Source organism: Nicotiana tabacum, unplaced genomic scaffold (genome assembly GCF_000715075.1).
Source record: "Nicotiana tabacum cultivar K326 unplaced genomic scaffold, ASM71507v2 Un00095, whole genome shotgun sequence".
NCBI lineage: Eukaryota > Viridiplantae > Streptophyta > Magnoliopsida > Solanales > Solanaceae > Nicotiana > Nicotiana tabacum.
Genome location: NW_027438333.1, coordinates 87,678 through 106,975, shown reverse-complemented (window position 1 = coordinate 106,975; position 19,298 = coordinate 87,678). Strand labels below are relative to the sequence as shown.

At 38.7% G+C, this 19,298-nt stretch overlaps 1 long non-coding RNA gene and 1 pseudogene across 1 annotated transcript; both read right to left on the bottom strand.

The window, feature by feature from the left end:
• Positions 1-755: 755 nt before the first annotated feature.
• Positions 756-19,298, bottom strand: part of LOC107789760 (uncharacterized) — a 45,927-nt pseudogene continuing 27,384 nt past the window's right edge.
• Positions 9,526-11,897, bottom strand: LOC142178962 (uncharacterized). The gene is made up of 2 exons (XR_012707114.1): positions 11,245-11,897; positions 9,526-9,683 (listed from the first exon to the last, which is right to left on the bottom strand). It is a non-coding gene; the product is annotated as an uncharacterized LOC142178962 (long non-coding RNA).

Below are 19,298 nucleotides of genomic sequence, written 5' to 3'. Positions count from 1 at the left end.
AGTCCCTGAACAACCTGCTCGGGTGTGCGGGCAGCGGGAATCTGAGTTCCTCCCCTGACCGGAGAAGTAGCTATTGTAGTAGAAACAACGACCACCTGAGCAAGGCCGGTGCACATGGTCAGAATCTGAGCTAAGGTCTCCTGAAGACCTGGAATAACTGTAGGCACAGCTGGTGCCTGAGCTGGTCCTATCGGGGCATCTATACTGGGAACCTGATCCTGAACCGGGGCAGCTGGTGGATCTGTTGGTGCTGCCCTAGCTGCACCTCTACCTCTACCATGGCCTCCACTACGACCTCGGCCCCTCGCGGCCCCAACTGGTGGCTGTCCGTCCTGATCGGTAGTATGTGTCCTCACCATCTGTGAGAGAATAGAACAACAAAAGTTTAGTACCAGTATTAACTGATTCGCACGACAAGAATTCAAGAATGTGAAGTTTTCCTAAAGGTTTTGCAGCCTCTCGAAGATAGGTACAGATGTCTCCGTACTGATCCGTAAGACTCTAATAAACTCGCTCATGACTCGTGAGACCTATGTAACCTAGGCTCTGATACAAACTTGTCAAGACTTAAAACTCATCCCGTCATAATGGCGCATATTGTGGAACTAGGCCAGCCTCAACCCAACGCAATCCCAAAACCACAGTATTAAAATTTAGAACAATTGTGGAGGAGTACTTTTATCATTTATGAAAATAAACTGTTCAAACATAAACTAAATCCATAACACAATTTTACCAACCCAAAACCAGGGTGTCACGGAGTGCATGAGCTGCTAGAGAAATAACAGAGTCTACTACAATGTTTACCGAATGCAACTGAAATACAACTAGAATAGAGAAGGAGAGTTAAGTTCTGCGAATGCCATTCAGATACCTCAACGATCTCCCAATCTTGTAACATCGATCAGTGACTGCCACAAGGACCGATAACACCTGAATCTGCACACAAGGTGCAGGGGATAACGTGAGTACACCAACTCAGTAAGTAAAAAGTCCAAACTGTGGACTGAAAGGTAGTGACAAACTCAACCTCATCAAAAATAACAGAAATAACGTACAGAAACGTAGGCATGCTTTCAGTTAAATAAACAACTTGAACAGTAAAACATAGCAGGTACGATCAAGGTAAAGAAATGTAACTCTGCTACATCTATATGCCAATGCACATGCTTTATGAAATGCACCATGTTGCGTGACTCATGAGCCCCCAAATCTCAAATGTTCGTGCACTCAGTACTGTATATGGCACATACAGCCCAGGGATGATCATCCCGGAATATATACATCTCTGACAGTAGTCACTCAATACTGAGGAAGGCCAATCCAGCCTATGGAGAAGATCCATCTAAAGATAATAATAATGATAACAACCTCACAATTACTCGGTACTGTATATGGCTCACAAGGCCCAGGGAAGATCCATCCCGAAATATATACACATCACATACCATCGGTCTCCAGTACCGAGGAAAAGGCCAACCAGCCTCATAAAGAAGATCCATCTCCATACCAAGGGAAGATCCATCCCTGAATATATCAACTGCGCTTGCTGGGGGTATGTTACAGACTTCGGAGGGGCTTCTACAGCCCAAGCACTATCATAACCACCAACATGACTGCTGCAGCGTGCAGCCCGATCCTATAATTGTCATTCATAATCAGGCTCTCGGCCTTACTCAATCATCACTCTCCAGTCCCACGCACAGGGGCTCACAATGCCATGAAACTAGACCAAAACAATGATATGATGTGCCAAATAATAATAACTGAGACTAAGTAAAGAATATGAATGAATGAAATGAGATAACAGCAAGAAACGACCACTCGGGTCTCAACAGTATTGGCGTGAAGCCCTAACAGGATATCTAGCATATTTTACAGCACATTTACTTAATCCTATGATAGAAACACGGATATCCACAAGAAAGAGTCACTACGCGATACTGTGGAATGAACCACGCCACAATCCTCACAGTGCATGCCCGCACGCCCGTCACTTGGCTTGTGCATCACCTCAATACAAATCATATAGCACATAGTTCGGGGTTTGAACTCTCAAAACCAAGTTTGGAAGTGTTACTTACCTCAATCAAGCCAAAATCCTACTCTGCAATGCCTTTATCCCTTGAATCGGCCTCAAAACGCCCCGAATCTAACCAAAAACAATACGATGCAGTCAATCTAGGCCAAGGAACCAATTCCACACGAAAAACTATCAATTTAGACCAAAATGCTGAAATTCACCCAAACCTACCCTGAGGCCCACGTCTCGGAATCCAACAGATATCATAAAGCTAGAAAGCCCTTTCACTCACGAGTCCATACATACAAGATTTATCAAAATCCGACTCCATTTGACCCCTCAAATCCTCAATCAAAGTTCTTCAATACTCAAGCCCTAACCCCTTCAGCTTCACTCTAAATTCCCACTAATTTCATGATTAAACAGTATAAAAACCATCATAAACACAAGTGATAAAGCCCAAGTAACTTACCCAACTGATAACCTTTATTTCCCTTTGAAAATCACTGCCCAAAGATCTAAACTCGTCCAAAATGGTGAAGAATAGATAAAACTTCGCGAAGGGAACCTTTTATACTTTCTGCCCAGGATTTACCGCACCAGCGGTCCCCATGTCGCTTCTGCGATGCCGCACCTGCGGAAAATTCATTACAAGTGCAGTTTTCACTTAAACCTCCAATTCCGTTTCTGCGGTCAAATACCCGCATATGCGATCTCGTAGGTGCAATAAAACCTCCGCACCTACAGTCAAACTCAACTGCTCCAAACCGCATCTGCAGTCATCTTTCTGCATCTGCGACCACGCACCTGCTGTCTCTAATTCGCAGGTGCGGAAGCAACAGAAGCAGCAACTGCAGGTGCAACACCAACTTCTCCAACTCTCCGTCAACCATCCAAACTCATCCCGAGGCCCTAGGGACCTCAACCAAAAGCGCCAACAAGTCACATATCACCATTCAAACTTATTCGAATCTTCGGAACACTCAAAACCACATCAAAACACCAAATCACCCTCGGATTCAAACCTATGAACTTCTAATCTTCCGAATTTTGCAAACGGTGCTGAAACCTATAAAACCTCGTCCGAATGACCTAAAATTTTGTACATACGTCACAAATGACACTACGGACCGACCCCAACTTCCAAAATTTCATTCCGACTCCGATATCAAAATTTCCACTGCCGACCGAGAAACGCCAAAATTCAGATTTTGCCAATTCAAGCCTAAATCTATCACGGACCTCCAAATCACATTCCGGATGCACTCCCAAGTCCAAAATCACCTAACGGAGCTAAATGAATCATTAGAATTCCCGTCCGAGGCTATTTACACATATGTCAACATTCGATTGACTTTTCCAACTTAAGCCTACTCAAAAGAGACTAAATGTATCATTCCACTCCAAAACCACTCCAAACCCAACTCAACCAACACAATACGATAATACACAGTTGAAGAACATAGAAGAAAGTCGGAACAGGAAAAACAAGGCTACAACTCATGAAACGACCAGGTCGTTACAAAACAAAATGTAATTACTGCTTAATTATGAGAAGATTTTAGTTATGGAATGGAAAAAAGAATAATTAACTAATTAATTTGTAACTGAAAATCTCACTAATTATATAGGTTGTCATTTTGCCCCAATTCAGATCAAACATGAAAAACAATTGGTTTAAGATTATTCTGAGTTTTGAAGTGCTGTTGCTGATTATAATGGTGAGCAAATGACGATGTATGCTTCCAGGGTAAGGCTTTTCAAGGAGTACGATACAAAGAAAGAAATCTAATGATTCTGATATTCTAACTATGACTTTTTTTACCAATTTTCCTTTCTTTGTTACTTATTCCCTTTTAAATGATGCTTGGAGATAATCTTTTCTACTTTGTCTACATGTTAGTGGAACGATCTTAAGTTTCAAGAAGAGGAGAGCTCCGCAAGTATATTTTTACACTGCAAAAAAGTTTTTAGATATATGAGTTGTGAATTTTGAAAATCGTTAAATAAGTTTATTTGTCAAATAGTTTGAGAGCTCATCTTTTTCTGATATTTCTTTGAGGATTATATTCTAGTGTCTATTTAGTTGTTGTTATTAACTTATTACAATCAATCTATTAGAAATTCTGGGTTCTCATCATATAGTATTACCAAGGGTATATAAAAAAGGAAAAAAAATGCAAGGAAAAAAAATGACTAGGGTCAGGTCTTTTGATTTTGTTGAGCAATCCAGATATGATGACATCTGTATTTACGGATATATTACATGTATGTATTGAGTCAATGAGTTCCTCCTTGTGTATTAAGTGCAAGAATTTTTATTTATAAAAAATAGAGAAAGCGAGTCTTAAAGATTGTAGAAAGAATCAATCTTGAAAATATAATTAGATCACAATTATGGTTTATGATTGAAGAATATAAAGAAAGTAAAATTGAACAAATAATAAAGCCTTTTTTTTAATTATAAAATTTTTAACAATAAATTTTCATTCATATTTCTTTTCAAAATCGCGCAAAGCACGGGCATATTGACTAGTTACGTAAAATAAAATTATATCATCTATAATAACTTAAATTTTTGGTGAGGTAGTTAATATGATTCAACATTAATTGAAGTGTTTTCAAAGATGTATCGCCATACCTGATAATCTCCTATTGTGCATGTTTTGAATCCAACAGCACAGTAATCAAAGTAGTATTCCCAAGTTCTGATGAACTTGTCATCGAATCCCAATGCACGAATTTGGCTAGTAACATAGTTATTAATGGCCAACTATCAGCATTTAGAACTGATCAAGCAGAAAACCAAAAATGATTCATGAAAAAAATAGTTTTAACTCAGCACGAATTTACCTCTGATTTTTCAAGAAGTTTTTTCCGCCAACATCTCAGCGTTTGATAATAGTGAATTCCTATCTCTTCCAGGTGCACTACACTGCATTTATATCATTTATCAAAAGCTTTAAGAAAGAAATGCTTTTGAAAGACTGACAAGGACGCTAGTTCAACAACAACAACAATAACAAACCCACTAAAATCCTACAAGTGGGTCTGGGGAGGGTAGTGTGTACGCAAACCATACCCTACCTATAGAAAGGCAGGGAGGTTGTTTCTAGTTGACACTCGGCTCAAGAAAGATAAAAAGAAGAAGCAACAACAAGCAAACCCATCAGAAAACCGAAGCGATAACATAAGACTACACTGAGTGGTGCAATCAGAAACCGAAGTGAAATAAACAACAACTAATAACAGAGATAAGGACGCTTGTGCCAAATCACAAAATGAACTCGTTCTTACCATATTCTGGATGCAGCATCCATGGCTGATGTTACTCGACTTGGTGTAGGCAAGCATCCACCTGGGAATATATACTCTTTTATGAAGCCTATGTCGATGCCTGTAGTCGTCATACCTCTCATCTGCCATTGAAATGAACTAAGGAAATCCAAAACTTGTGAAAAGCATCGTAAAGAAACAAGAGCGACAAAACATTGAATGAAATTGAAGGGAAAAAGTGAACAAAGTGGACGGTATTAAGGGATCACTTTAATTCAATTCATGCAGAACTAGAAGCCTGTCTTCTGCCAATGCAGACTCACAAGAAGTAAAGAATTCATCCATAAACTCATGACCAACATGTTCTATCATCCCACTGAAAATAAAATTAGTTCAATTGTAACACTGGCTCGACATATAGTGAGTAATACAATATGTCAAGATGCAGAGGATAAAAGCTCACATTGATAAAATCCTGTGATATTTGTCCTTATTTGGCATTTGACGAGTCACATAGGAGAAGTGTAATTCGATTTTGCGAAATTGTTTTATTGAATTGAATATTTATAGATAACCCTAGCTTTAAAGTTGCTCGGATTTGTCTTGCAAGTGATAAGCAGATCATGTTCTCATGTTAATCTTATAAAGACAAATGTGGAAATGCAACATACAAAGAAGCATTTTAGTTAATTTTGTGCCATAACTTCTCTGGCCTGACCTGTGACCGATGTTGCTTGGACTCTCCGAAAATATTGTCGGGTGCATGTCGATCACCCAAAAATAGTGTATTTTTAGAGGATCCGACACGGATGCAACAACATTCTAGAGAGTCCGTGCAACATAGCCTGTGAAGGTTTAGTCATGAATTGCAATCTCCTAGTTGTTTTATCTTTGTTGTGCCTGTCCATATATAGAGGAAAATTTCCTGAACCACATATAGTTATGTCTACACATCAGTTTTGAAGTGGTCATTGCACATCTTCACTTTTCCAGTTACAGATTTCAAAAATTTTGAGTTTCAACATTGTATGTACAATCTGTTCCTGAAGGTCTGCTTGCTTAACTATCAACTGTGCATACTCCTGTTGCTGCTCGGATAGAGTTATACCAGTATATTTACACCCTGTTTGCTTGACAACTTCTACAGAAAAACTTCCCCAACCAAATCCTATCTCTAAAATGTGATGTTCCTTGCTAATTTTTGCCTAAATAGAACAGAAGCAGAATCAAATTATGCTTGAAATCTATGTTGAAACAAGAAAGCTTTTTACATAGTTGATGACTTACCTTTCTAATGAGAACTGAAATCTTTCTCAGTTATGAAAAATTATGAAAGAAAACTAGATCACCATGGGATGAGATTCAAGTGGCAAGCATTTAACAATTTGAGAGCTAACCTTGAATATTGCACATGAGTATGTGTGACGACCCAGCTAGTCGTCTCATGAGTTATCGCTCCGTTTTCTCCCATTTCAGCTTTTTTATGCTTTGTTATCCGTATTTTATGTGATCGGGTTGATTAGTTCAAGTTCGGAGAGGATTTGGTAAGAAATGAGACACTTAGTCTCTGTAAGAAGGCTTAAGTTGGAAAAGTCAACGAGATGTTGACTTATGTGCTAAAGGGCTCGGATGTGAGTTCCGATGGTTTGGTAGCTTCGTGAGGTAATTTATGACTTAGGAGCATGATCGGAATGGGTTTTGGAGTTGTAGAGAAGATTTAGGCTTCAATTGGCGAAGTTGATATTTTGGAGATTTCCGGTTAATAGGCGAGATTTTGATATCGGGGTCAGAAAGGAATTTCGAGAGTTGCACTAGCTTTATTATGTCATTTGGGATATGTGTGCAAAATTCCAGGTCATTCGGGTGAGATTTGATATACTTTTTGATCGGAAGCATAAATTAAGAGTTTTTGGAGTTCTTAGGCTTGAATCCTATGTTAAATTGGGGATTGATGTTGTTGTGAGTGTTCCAAAGTTTTGAACAATGTCACGGGATGTGTTGGTACAATTGGTTTGAAGTTTCGGGAGTTCCGGGTAGATTCCGGGATGTTTTAGGCCGAAAATCATAGCTGTAGCAGATCCAGAAGGGTTGCAAGCCTCGGAACCCACTTGCGCGGTCCGCACAAAAAGAAGTGCGGCCGCGGTATGTGCTTTGCAGACTGCACATAATGAAGTGTGGCCGCGGTAGGTGTTGTGCAGACTGCATAGTGCGGCCGCGGTGGGCAACATTTTACTGGTCCTACTTCAAAAGCACATATCTTTTGATATACAAGGAATTTTGAGATAATTTAAAAGGAAAGTTGTAGCCCTTCGTGTATAGTTTCTAGAAATGTAAAGATATCGCAATTTAGACATCTGTAGCGAAAGTTATGGCTAACATACGAAAGTCTATCACTGCAGAGGAAAGCCTGTCACCGCAGAGGAAAGCCTGTGCGGCCGCGATCATTTTTGTGCGGACCGCGGTTAATTTTGTGTTGTCCGCTGAGGTGGAAATCTGTGGGGTATTCTATAAATACGAGGTTTTGGGTTTTATTTGATATTTTGACCTAGAGAGCTCGGATTTTGGCGATTTTTTGAAGGTTTTTCAAAAAAATCATCGGGGTAAGTGATTCTAACTCAGATTTGGCTAGAGTACATGAATCTATCATTGAATTCATCATTTAATTCGTGATTTGGGATGGATTTTGTGAAGAAAATTGTGAAAATTTTCAAAAATGTAAAATGATGATTTGAAGGACCAAATGGTATCAGAATTGGATAATTTTTGTATGGTTTGATTCGTGAGAGTATAAGGATTCTAGTTTTGTGAATTTTGTCAAATTTCGAGACGTGGTCCCTGTCACACCTCCTTTTTCCGCGCCCGCGAGGGTGCGTGGGAGTTTTTCCAATTAAAGGACAGTCGAAACGGGATTTATTTGTTTTGTTTCAGAGTCGCCACCTGGGAATTTTAAGGCGTCCCAAGTCACCAATTTTAATCCCTGAATCGAGGAGAATATGACTCTGTTTGTTATTCTGCGAACCAGAAATCCTGAATAAGGAATTCTGTTAATCCGGAAGAAGGTGTTAGGCATTTCCGAATTCTGTGGTTCTAGCACGGTCGCTTAACTGTTATTATATTTGACTTTGATTTATTAAATGCATATTTATTGCCCATTTTTATTGTTACCGCTTCTATTTAGACTGCTTGTAATTAAGGACCCTTCTTCGAATCGAATCACGCATACGTGTATCCGTTTTATATTTTATATATTTTTTAACGTGAAAATCGTGTCACGCGTACGTATACACAATATAATAATTATTATTTATTTATTTTTCGAATTTTTTTTTATTATAAAAAAAGACTTAAGTTCGAAATTGTGCTAAAAATAAAATTAAGAACGTTCGTCGCTCTTGTATAATTAAATATTGAACCGCACATCTCGAGTTATATGAAATTAATATTGATATTCTCCGAAGAGCCCCCTTTTTATTAAATGTTCGTTCGAAGTTGCGCGAACGCATAATCCGAATTGCTTTTAGAAATATAATCAGGTTACGCGAACGCATCCCTAATCACGCAAAAGATTCTTAATAGTAGTATAGATTTTCCATAAATGTTTATTGCATCTATCTATTTTTAAATGTAAGAATCGTGGAGAATTACCGGTTGGGATGCCACCAAATTTCTTGACAAAGCATTCAAAATTTATTAGGCGTTGCTACAAGTCTTATTTTACGCATATGAATTATATACCTCAAAACTATTCAAATTTTAAAGAATTAATGATATGAAAAAGAAACAAACAACATGTAACTAAAAATACTACCATTTTTATCGTGGATATAACATTAACATATCCAAAAATTGAATCGCATATAAAACTGGAAAAAGAATTAATTTGATAAACAAATTAATAGTTTCTGAAGAATTTTTATTGTTACATTTAATGCGAATTCTATTTCTACATATCTTTGACATAAAATGTTGCAATTCGTGCTTGTAAATCCCATATCCTTCTCATATACTTGTTTTTAGTCCAAAGTTATAATTGTTTGGTTAATTTGTTTACAAAGATTAAGTTTGAGATAAATAAACCAATTCTTATTCTCTGCCTATGCGACTATTTGCAAACACTTAACTCTATATTTTGTAAAAAAAATCATTGACATTATTTCATATATTAAAAGAAATGAGTTGATCGCGTTCCTAAAATAACTAAGCCATTAGTTATTAAGAAAGAGAACTAATCTACTAATTGATTTAATACTATATTAACCAACTAAAACAAAACTGAAATTTAAACTAATAAAATTTAAATGAGTAGAAGACATCCTTATAATTCCAAACTTCATTTACTTGCCATGTTGAAGCTCTTCACAACATGAGTTTCAAAGATATGTACCTGATATTGGAAGCAAAAGAAAATGAAGATGAAAATCAGCAACAGTAATAACAGTGCAATAGCAACAACTGCCCAGCAACAGTAACAACCCAGTAACAGACCGGTGGAGTAGTAATCCCAAAAACAAAAGCTTTAAGCTTTAAATGTAACAACAACCATTAATACTAATTTCAAACAAAGAAAGAAAGCAGTAGATTTTTTTTAGCTTTTATTTTTATTTTGAAAGCTTAAATATTTTTCGGAATTTTTCTCTCTTCTATTCTCTGTCCGTTTTTTTTCTCTCTATCTGTATTCTTGTTTTCCTCCATTTGTCTTCAAGACTTCACATATATATAATCCCATCCCATAAATCTTTTAATCAATTAAATCAATACTTTTTCTCTACCCAACCCATTATCTTTCCACTCATCCCCATTACATTAAATAAACATATCACACCACCCCATTATATTTTGTCCCCCATGCTTCATTTAAAATAATGCAAGATTCCCCTTTAAATTAAATCTTGTCCCCCCTTTATATTAAATAATCATATCACAACCCACCCCATTTCATTTTGTCCCCCATGCTTCAAATAAACAATTTCAAAATGTACAATTCCTAAACTACCCCTTCCGACCTTACTGAAATTACCAAACTACCCCTGAACGTACTACAAATTTACTAAATTACCCATCAGCTATAACACATCATTTAATCAAACATAACCAAAATATAGACAATATGATCAATTTCTAACAATGTTCAAACAACAATATGAACATGGATGAACATCATAACAACAATATCACATGAACACGATTTTAACAACATTTCAACAACAAATCACATGAACACGAATTGAACAACAAAGAACAACTAAAATTTGATTGAACAATATTTTAGCAACAACAATCCTATTTTCGGATTTAACAACAACAACAAACAAAGTATGGACATTTCTAAATTCAATCATATTGAACTTAAAATCAACTCTAACAACATTATAACAAACAATTCTTATATTAAACTTAAAACAAGATTATGAGAACAATTCAAGCAATAATCATAAATGGTAAACAAGAAATCAAACTATACAAAATTCGGATTCAAGATCATCCAAACAAAGTATGAACATGAATGAATCTATTTTAAGACAACAAACATGACGGATTAAACGATTAAAACAATATATTCCTTTAATACAACTAAATTCTTTAAACAAATAACAAGATCGACGAAGAAACAATTATGAACTTAAACTTGAACTTAACAATATTTACAATTTCTAATAATACATAAACACATGAAACAAATTGAATAAATAGTTGATTAAATTTCAATTTGAATCTAACAAACATCAAACTAACAAATACTTAAACAATAATACAAACATGAAATAAACATGAAAACAACTAATTAAACTTCCATTTTAAAATCTGAAAATTAATTTAACAAACAACACATGAACATGAACTAAAAATTAATTCAAACGATAAACAAAACAAACCTTTGTCGATTTTAGATTCGAAAATATCAAAACGAAATGCGGACAAAAAATAAAATTCAAAAGTCTACTAACCGTATTGAAACGAACGACGAACAACGACCAAACAAACAACGAACTCTCGACCAAAACGAAGAAGACGGAAGGAAAGGAGCAGCAGTCCGCAGCTTCAACCCAGCTGAAACCAGCTCGAGCTGGACGGGAATGGTAATGACGAAGAAGCTGCAATGGAGCAGCAGCGGCGGGGAGCTGGACGGAGAAGAGAAGCAGCAGTGACAGCGTCGGGGGTAGCTAAAAATGACGAGAAGCTGAAGCAAGCCGGAGCAGCGATGGTCGACGACATGGTTTCAGAGAACGGACAGCAGCAGCCATGTGCGATGGAGGTCGAAACTAAGGCAACAACTATCATGGGTGTCGAGCTTCAAACTCGACGCCGGAGAAGACGAGACAGTAGCCATGGTTACGAGCAGCAGCAGCATGATGGAGGGGATGGAAACAAACTACCACGACTAGGCAGCCATGGATGTCGAGCTCAAGCTCGAGCTTGACGAAAGACGAAGAAGATGAAGTGACGACGCAGAGATAGCTACGCGGACAGCAGTAGCTATGGTTCTTGGGGTCGTTTGGTCATGACGAACTATTTGTTGATGGTGTTTGGATGAGAGGGGGTGGGGTAAAAGGCAGCCATGGTTGTGCTTTGGAGTTGTGAGGAAGAAGAAGGAGAATAGGGGGGGCGGATGCTTTCCTTAGTTTTTAGGGTTTTTTCTTCTTTTTTCTTTTGTTTTGTGTTGTAAAATGTAAGACAAAAGGGGTTTGGGTCTTTTGGGTTATGGATTGGGTCGACCCAGTTCGAAATGGACTGGGTCGTAGAGAAGATTGGGCCATTTTTTGGGCATGTGGCTTGAAATTGAAGAAGAGGTCCAATTCCGACTTTCTTTATATTTTCGCTCTCTTTTCTTCTTTTATTTTTCTAAAACTAAATTATAAAAATACTTAAACTATTATTAAGAACTAAATTAAGTTATAAAAGCGCAAATTAATTCCCAATAACAATTAACGCACAATTAAGTATTAATTAAGCATAAAATTGTATATTTGGACATTAAATGCTAAAAATGCAAACGATGCCTATTTTTGTAATTTTTAATTTTTGTAAAACAAATTTAATTACTAACAATTGTAGAATTAAATCCTATATGCAAAATGCGACATATTTTTGTATTTTTTATTAATTTAGCAAATAAACAAGCACAGATAAATACAAATAATTATTCAAAAATATCACAAAATATCACAAAATTGCACACCAAGAAAAATTACTTTATTTTTGAATTTTTTGGGAGTAATTCTCATATAGGGCAAAAATCACGTGCTTACAGCTGCCCCTCTTTGCCCGAAGACACGAAGGGTTTTCGTGCAAAGATAAAGCGAGTGATTTTTGCCCATCCGAGTACTCCGTGTGAAGCATTTTTTTGAAAAAGATTTGACCGAACCTTTGCTTCAAAGGTTTCCTACATATCCTGGGCTAAACAGGAATCAGGTCAATGTAGTTCGGGAAATTTTGGTAGCTGGGACTACCGTTGGACTGCAATGTTACTGTTGTTGCATGCTATTACTACTGCTTACTGATCTCCTTGTTACACCGTGCTTAAAAGAAAACAAGAAGCTAAGCTATACTGCAATTTTTCTTGTTGCCTTGCTTTCTTGTTTGCTTGCATTTTTTCCGGTGATTTTCTTCTTTTTGACACATGCACTTGAGTTTGTGCTGTGACCTCTTATTGCAACCTTCCGTTTCTCGGTGCCGGGGAATTTTATTGTTTCCTGCTGGGGATTCCTATTGTAACCCTCTGTTTTATTATCCTCTGACTTGATCTTGAAATGTATGCCTCTGTTATCTGGGCGGGCTCCCAAGTTCGATGCTTGAAAATTAAAGACTGAAATGTATGCCTCTGTTCTATGGGCGGGCTCCCAAGTTCGATGCTTGAAAATTAAAGACTGAAATGTATGCCTCTGTTCTATGGGCGGGCTCCCAGCTTCAACAACTTTAAAAATGAATGCCATTCCTCTCTTTAGGCGGGCTCCTGACTTCAACCAATACATCGACATTCCTTTCTTTAGGTTGGCAAGATTTCAACAACTTTTAAAAATAAAATCCTATTCGAGGGCGGATGAACCCAAAATATCCTATTCGAGGGCGGATGAACCCAAATATCCTATTCGAGGGCGGATGAACCCAAAATATCCTATTCGAGGGCGGATGAACCCAAAATATCCTGTTCGAGGGCGGATGAACCCAAAATATCCTATTCGAGGGCGGATGAACCCAAATATCCTATTCGAGGGCGGATGAACCCAAATATCCTATTCGAGGGCGGATGAACCCAAATATCCTATTCGAGGGCGGATGAACCCAAAATATCCTATTCGAGGGCGGATGAACCCAAAATATCCTATTCGAGGGCGGATGAACCCAAAATATCCTATTCGAGGGCGGATGAACCCAAAATATCCTATTCGAGGGCGGATGAACCCAAAATATCCTATTCGAGGGCGGATGAACCCAAAATATCCTATTCGAGGGCGGATGAACCCCAAATATCCTATTCGAGGGCGGATGAACCCAAAATATCCTATTCGAGGGCGGATGAACCCAAAATATCCTATTCGAGGGCGGATGATCCCATTTTCAAAATCTTGGAATTGTCTTACCTCCGACTGTTTTTCTTCGAATCGTGTTGTCTTGCTATCTCTTAAAACTTGAATTAATTTCCTCGTTTCTCCGAGAAAATTTTCTACAATGGCAGAAAATTTTCTGCCCCAGTTTTGGTGCTTAAGTCCTTGTTCTCTAGGTGGACGCCTGACTTTTGATAATTCAACTGTTTTCCCCTGTTCTCCAGGTGGGCGCCTGATTTCTTCTTCAATTTTTCATCCTCGTTCTCCAGGTGGACGCCTGACTTCTTCTTCAATTTTTTTTTTTTTTTATCCTCCGCTCTGCTTTGTTTTTGCTTGCTGGGGATAGTACCACTGTGGGAGTCTCCTTTCTTCCCCTCCATCAAATTTGTTTTTTTTTTTTAAAGGGTTATTTTCTTGGGATAACGTTGTTGAGGATAACGCTGCTGGAGAATTTTATCCCTTCAAATCGATGCTTCATTCTTTTGAAAGCTGCTGGGAATGATAATGGCTCTTTGCTTTTCTGAGCACAAATGTCATTTCTTTGTTCTGTCTGCTGGGGATCAACTTCCTCCATTGGAAACTTATTATGTTGGGGGCAACCCTAGTTCAAAGACCACTTCCTTGGTGCTATCTTTATTCTTCCCCAAATGGGTACCTGATTTCCAGAAAATTTTCTAATTGAAAAGAAAATTTTCTGCCCCAGTTTGCATTTTCCTTTATGGTCTTCACTGCCATTCCCTTTACTTGTTTCAAATCAAACAAAATTTGTTAGTTTTAAAAACCCGGTGGTTGGTTATGATACTCCTTCTGGGATGATTTTTTTTCCCTTTCTCCCTTCCCCACTCTATGTTGTCCGACCCTCTTGGAACTTGGTCGAAAATCTGTCGGGGATGCTCCTATATCTCGATGATCTGCCGGGGGCCCTCTTGGAATTAGGTCCAAAATTTTCTCAACTGTTGTTTTCCTGTTTTTCTCCAACTTCCCCTGTAAATTTGGTCCTATTGGGATCTAGGCCCCTTTCATCATTTGGTCTTGCGACCAACTTCTTTTCTCTTTATCGCCTTATCTTTGGCGTGTCCTATTTGCATTTTGCTTTGCATCATTTTGGCAACTGGTAGTAAGCTCTGAAAATCCTTTTCAAAAACAAACTGCTGGGAAGGTAAAGTCTTTTAAACCAAGAAATGAAAAAGTGATGATTTCAAAAAAAATAGAAAAAAGAAGAAGTCTTTCTGAACAGATGCTAGGGAAAAGGAAAGAAAAGAACTTATCTGAATGATATAACCGATTCCAACGATCATGTCGCGCATTCCGGATTAATCAACCCAGTCTATTTGTATCAATCAACCTTCCAGACGGCCTCATGTTGCTGGGGATAAACAAGCACTCAACTCTTTGTGGATCCTTCCCGCCAATCTTGTTTTGTCGCCTCATAGTGCCCTTCGAGGGGTTTTCACTAATAAGACTCTCTCATTTCTCTCAACTCCCGTCGCCTTATGGTGCCTGTGAAGGTTTTCACCGATAAGACTCTCTCATTTTATTTTATTTTTCAGCTGGGAATTGGAGTGTTGCCGATATGACTCTCTCTGTTGGGGATTCTTTCAGCTATCAATTCAGTTCCAGCTTATGATCTTCTTCTTTGCTGGGGATCAGAGTGTTATTCCCGACTTCCATTTGCATTGACTTAGCACTTCTCAGATACTGATCGGGAGGTCTTTTTTGGACATCAATAGGGATTTTTGTGTATGGCTGAAAGGAGAAGGGGGTATCAAAAGTTCAAAAATAATTTTTAGGGGTGAAATAGTACAACTCTTGGAATCAAACTTTCTTGCCAAAATTACAAGCGCCAACTTCTGCCCCAGTTTTTTTCTTGCTTGGGGATTTTTATTTTGTCACAATATGTTACCTTATGCACCCTATGCTACACTATGACCGAGCCGTGAGGCGCCTACGTATCCTTCTTTGAGGAATCAGGTCAAACGTAGTTCCCATTCCTTTGTTTTTTTTTTTTTGACTTTTCTTTTGTTCTTATTATCATTACTTTTTCCGTTTTCATTACTGATTCCCAAAAGAGGGGTATGAAAGAGTAAATAAGGCTTAAAAGGGGAAGCAAAGGTCAAAGTGTTTGGATAGAAGAAAGAATTGCCTCCGTCATTTCATTCTCTGATAAATGCTAAGTACAAACAAACAACAATTACAATTACCAGAAATCATAATATCTCTTAACTGCGTCAGAATTGATAGCCATGTCGACGCATTTCCCTTCGATATCTGTGGATCATAAAGCGTCATCGGGCTTGCTCTGTTTAGATTGCGATAATCAACACACACCTCGGATTTTCCGTCTTCTTCTTTTTCTTTTTTTTTCTTTTTTTTTTGGCACCCCATTAGCCCACCAATCAGGATATCGAGCGGCCCGAATAACCTTAGTATTCAGCTGTTTGGTCACTTCTTCCTTAATCTTCCCACTCACGTTGGTTTTGAACTTCCTCAAATTTGCTGGGCGGGGGATAATGCCAGGTCAGTGGGCAATTTTTGAACCACTAGATTGGTGCTTAAGTCCGGCATGTCGCCGTATGACCATGCAAAATGTTTTGAATTCAGTAAGTGCTTTGATTAGTTCTTCCCTGATGTTTGGTTCCATGTGGATGCTTATCTTAGCTTCCCTGATGTCATCTGCATCCCCTAGATTGACGACTTTCGTGTCATTTGAGTTGGGCCTTTTTTTTTTTTTTTAAATTGGCTCAACTCTTTGTTAATTTCTTCGAAGGCTTCATCCTTATCGTATTCCGACTTATCATCACAATCTTGTACTATAAGTTCGAAATCAGATTGATTTTTTTAGACTAGGCTGAAGATCTGTCGTGCATGCCATGTCATTAGAACCAGTAGAAAGAGAACTGTTCAGAAGAGAAAAATAAGAAGAAAAATTAAAACAATATAAGGAATGAGGAAAAAAACTTTTACTATATTAAAATACGGGATAGCAAGGTTTCACACTTTGGCGAGCACAAGAAAGATTTGGATTACAACCCTGAATAATCCAGACAACAAAAAAGAAAATCAGAGCCCACTACCAAGACTCCCTTCGTATAGGAAGAGGAGTAGCCATTCAATTGTGGATTTTTGCTTTCAACCCCACAAACTGTACATCTGCCTCATTGGACCCTTTTCCCACCACCATAACTGGCTTGTCATCCACCTTTTCCAACTATACCACCGTTTTCCCACTGGTTAACATTTCTTTTGAACCGACACGGATCATCATCACTGTTTGTGAGGGTTTCTTTAGCTTCCCTCCTTCGTGCATTAGCTCAATCATGTGGGTTTCAAGGTGTGCCGGCAACGGGTTCTGATTGATGTTGGGTGCCTCTGGTGTCTGAACCTCAATCTTGTTGGTGTCAATAAGATTTTGTACTGCATGTTTCAACTTCCAACATTTCTCGGTATCATGTCCGGGAGCCCCCGAACAATACTCACAGCTTACCGAGTGGTCCATATTTTTGGGAAAGGGATTTGGCAATCTGGGCTCAACAGGACTTAACAAGCCTAACTGCCTTAATTTGTGGAACACAGCAGTATAGGTTTCCCCAACTCAGTGAATGTTCTTTGTATTTTTTCATTTCTGAAAGCCTGATTTCCCCGGAAACCTGCCCCTGGAGGGTTCTTGTAGGCTCTTGGTGGTGAATAGGTGTTTTGCAGTGGTGTATGTGTGTTCTGGGGAGCCGGTGTGTGCCATTGTGAGCGAACCAGAGGCTGAGTGTATGTTTGGGCTTGGTTAATAGAAGAATGGGGCTCTGAAGGGTGATAGTAGTGTTGGGATGAATTGTGGTGGTAAGTTGATTGGCGAGGTCGTTGTTGATTATAGTAAGGCGGTAAACCTCTGGGTCCCGACCAAATTCCTGAATCAACTACCGCTGCTTCCTCTCTCTTTTTTCTTCCGATTTCTCCTACCCCGCTTTGAATAGCTTGAGTAGCTGCCTTAATTGCTGAATAGCTCATAATTTTATTTGTCTTGAGGCCTTCTTCCACCATACCCCCCATCTTCACTACCTCGTTGAATGATTTCCCAACCGCTGAAACCAAATGGGCATAGTAAGTTGGTTCCAAGGCTTGGAGGAAGTAGTCTACCATTTCACTCTCCTTCATAGGAGGATCCACTCTTGCTGCTTGTTCTCTCCACCGGAAGCCGTACTCTCTGAAACTTTCATTGTGTTTCTTCTCAAATTTTGTCAAAGATAGTCGATCTGGGATGATTTCCAGATTGTATTGGAAATGGTATGTGAATGCCTATGCCAGGTCATCCCAGGTGTACCATCTCCCATGGTCCTGGCGTGTATACCACTCCAAAGCTGATCCGCCTAAACTTTGACTGAAGTAAGCCATCAATAATTCGTCCTTTCCCCCAGCTCCTCGCATCTTGCTGCAGAAACCCCTTAAGTGGGCTACTGGGTCGCCGTGCCCATTGTATAGGTCAAATTTAGGCATTTTGAAGCCAATTGGTAATTGTACATTTGGGAACAAGCACAAATCCTTGTATGCTACACTGACTTGCCCACCTAACCCTCGCATGTCTCGGAATGATTGTTCTAGACTTTTGACCTTCCTGAACATCTCTTCTTGTTCAGTATTTTTGGCTGGCTTATCACTTTCAGTTGGGAGGTCAAAACGAGGAGTAGTTGAATAGATTTCGGAGGCCTTGAGGGTGGGCTCCGGGGGGTAATATTGGTTATCCTGGGCCTGGAATGTAGGCTCACTAGGAGATTTGTGGAATGTAGCCGGGGGAGGTGCTACGAAAACAGGAGTCACAGGTGGAGGAAAGTATGAAACTGGTTTCGGAGGTGGAGACTGCGGTGTCTGAGAGGTGGTTCCTCGGTAGTGTTGGTAAATGGGGAAATTTGGGGATAATTCAGTTGTAATATTATCCTGAGTTTGGGTCATTGATGGAGCAGGGTTAGTTGGGTAAGATGGGGGGTAACTGTCCTGTAGACCAGGCTTGGTACATCTCAGCCATTTGCTGCTTGAGTTTAAACATCTCTTCTTTCATTTTCCCGACATCCATCTCCTCTAGCTCAATACCTGTGTCAACCTCTGGGATAGACATACTTTCGGGTATTGGTCCTTTTGATCTCGTGTGATAATGATAATATGCCAGTATACTCTTTAGAGAAACTAACTGCTTGAATTCTGAAAATGAACAAACTTGTTAGTTTTTTGAGAATTTAACACATATATAATTACACGTTGAGATGCAATGCTCCTAGACAAATATCCCCTTTCTATTATGCATTTGCTCGACTGCTTGTGTCGACCCAACTTTCTTGAAAATTTTATTCACTTTTATTTTATTTTATTTTCTTATATATATTTTATTGTGGTGGTCGAATCTTATAGAGATTGCCTACGTATCATGACCCCGCATGAATCAGACCTTGCGTAGTTCGGACCAATAAAGATAA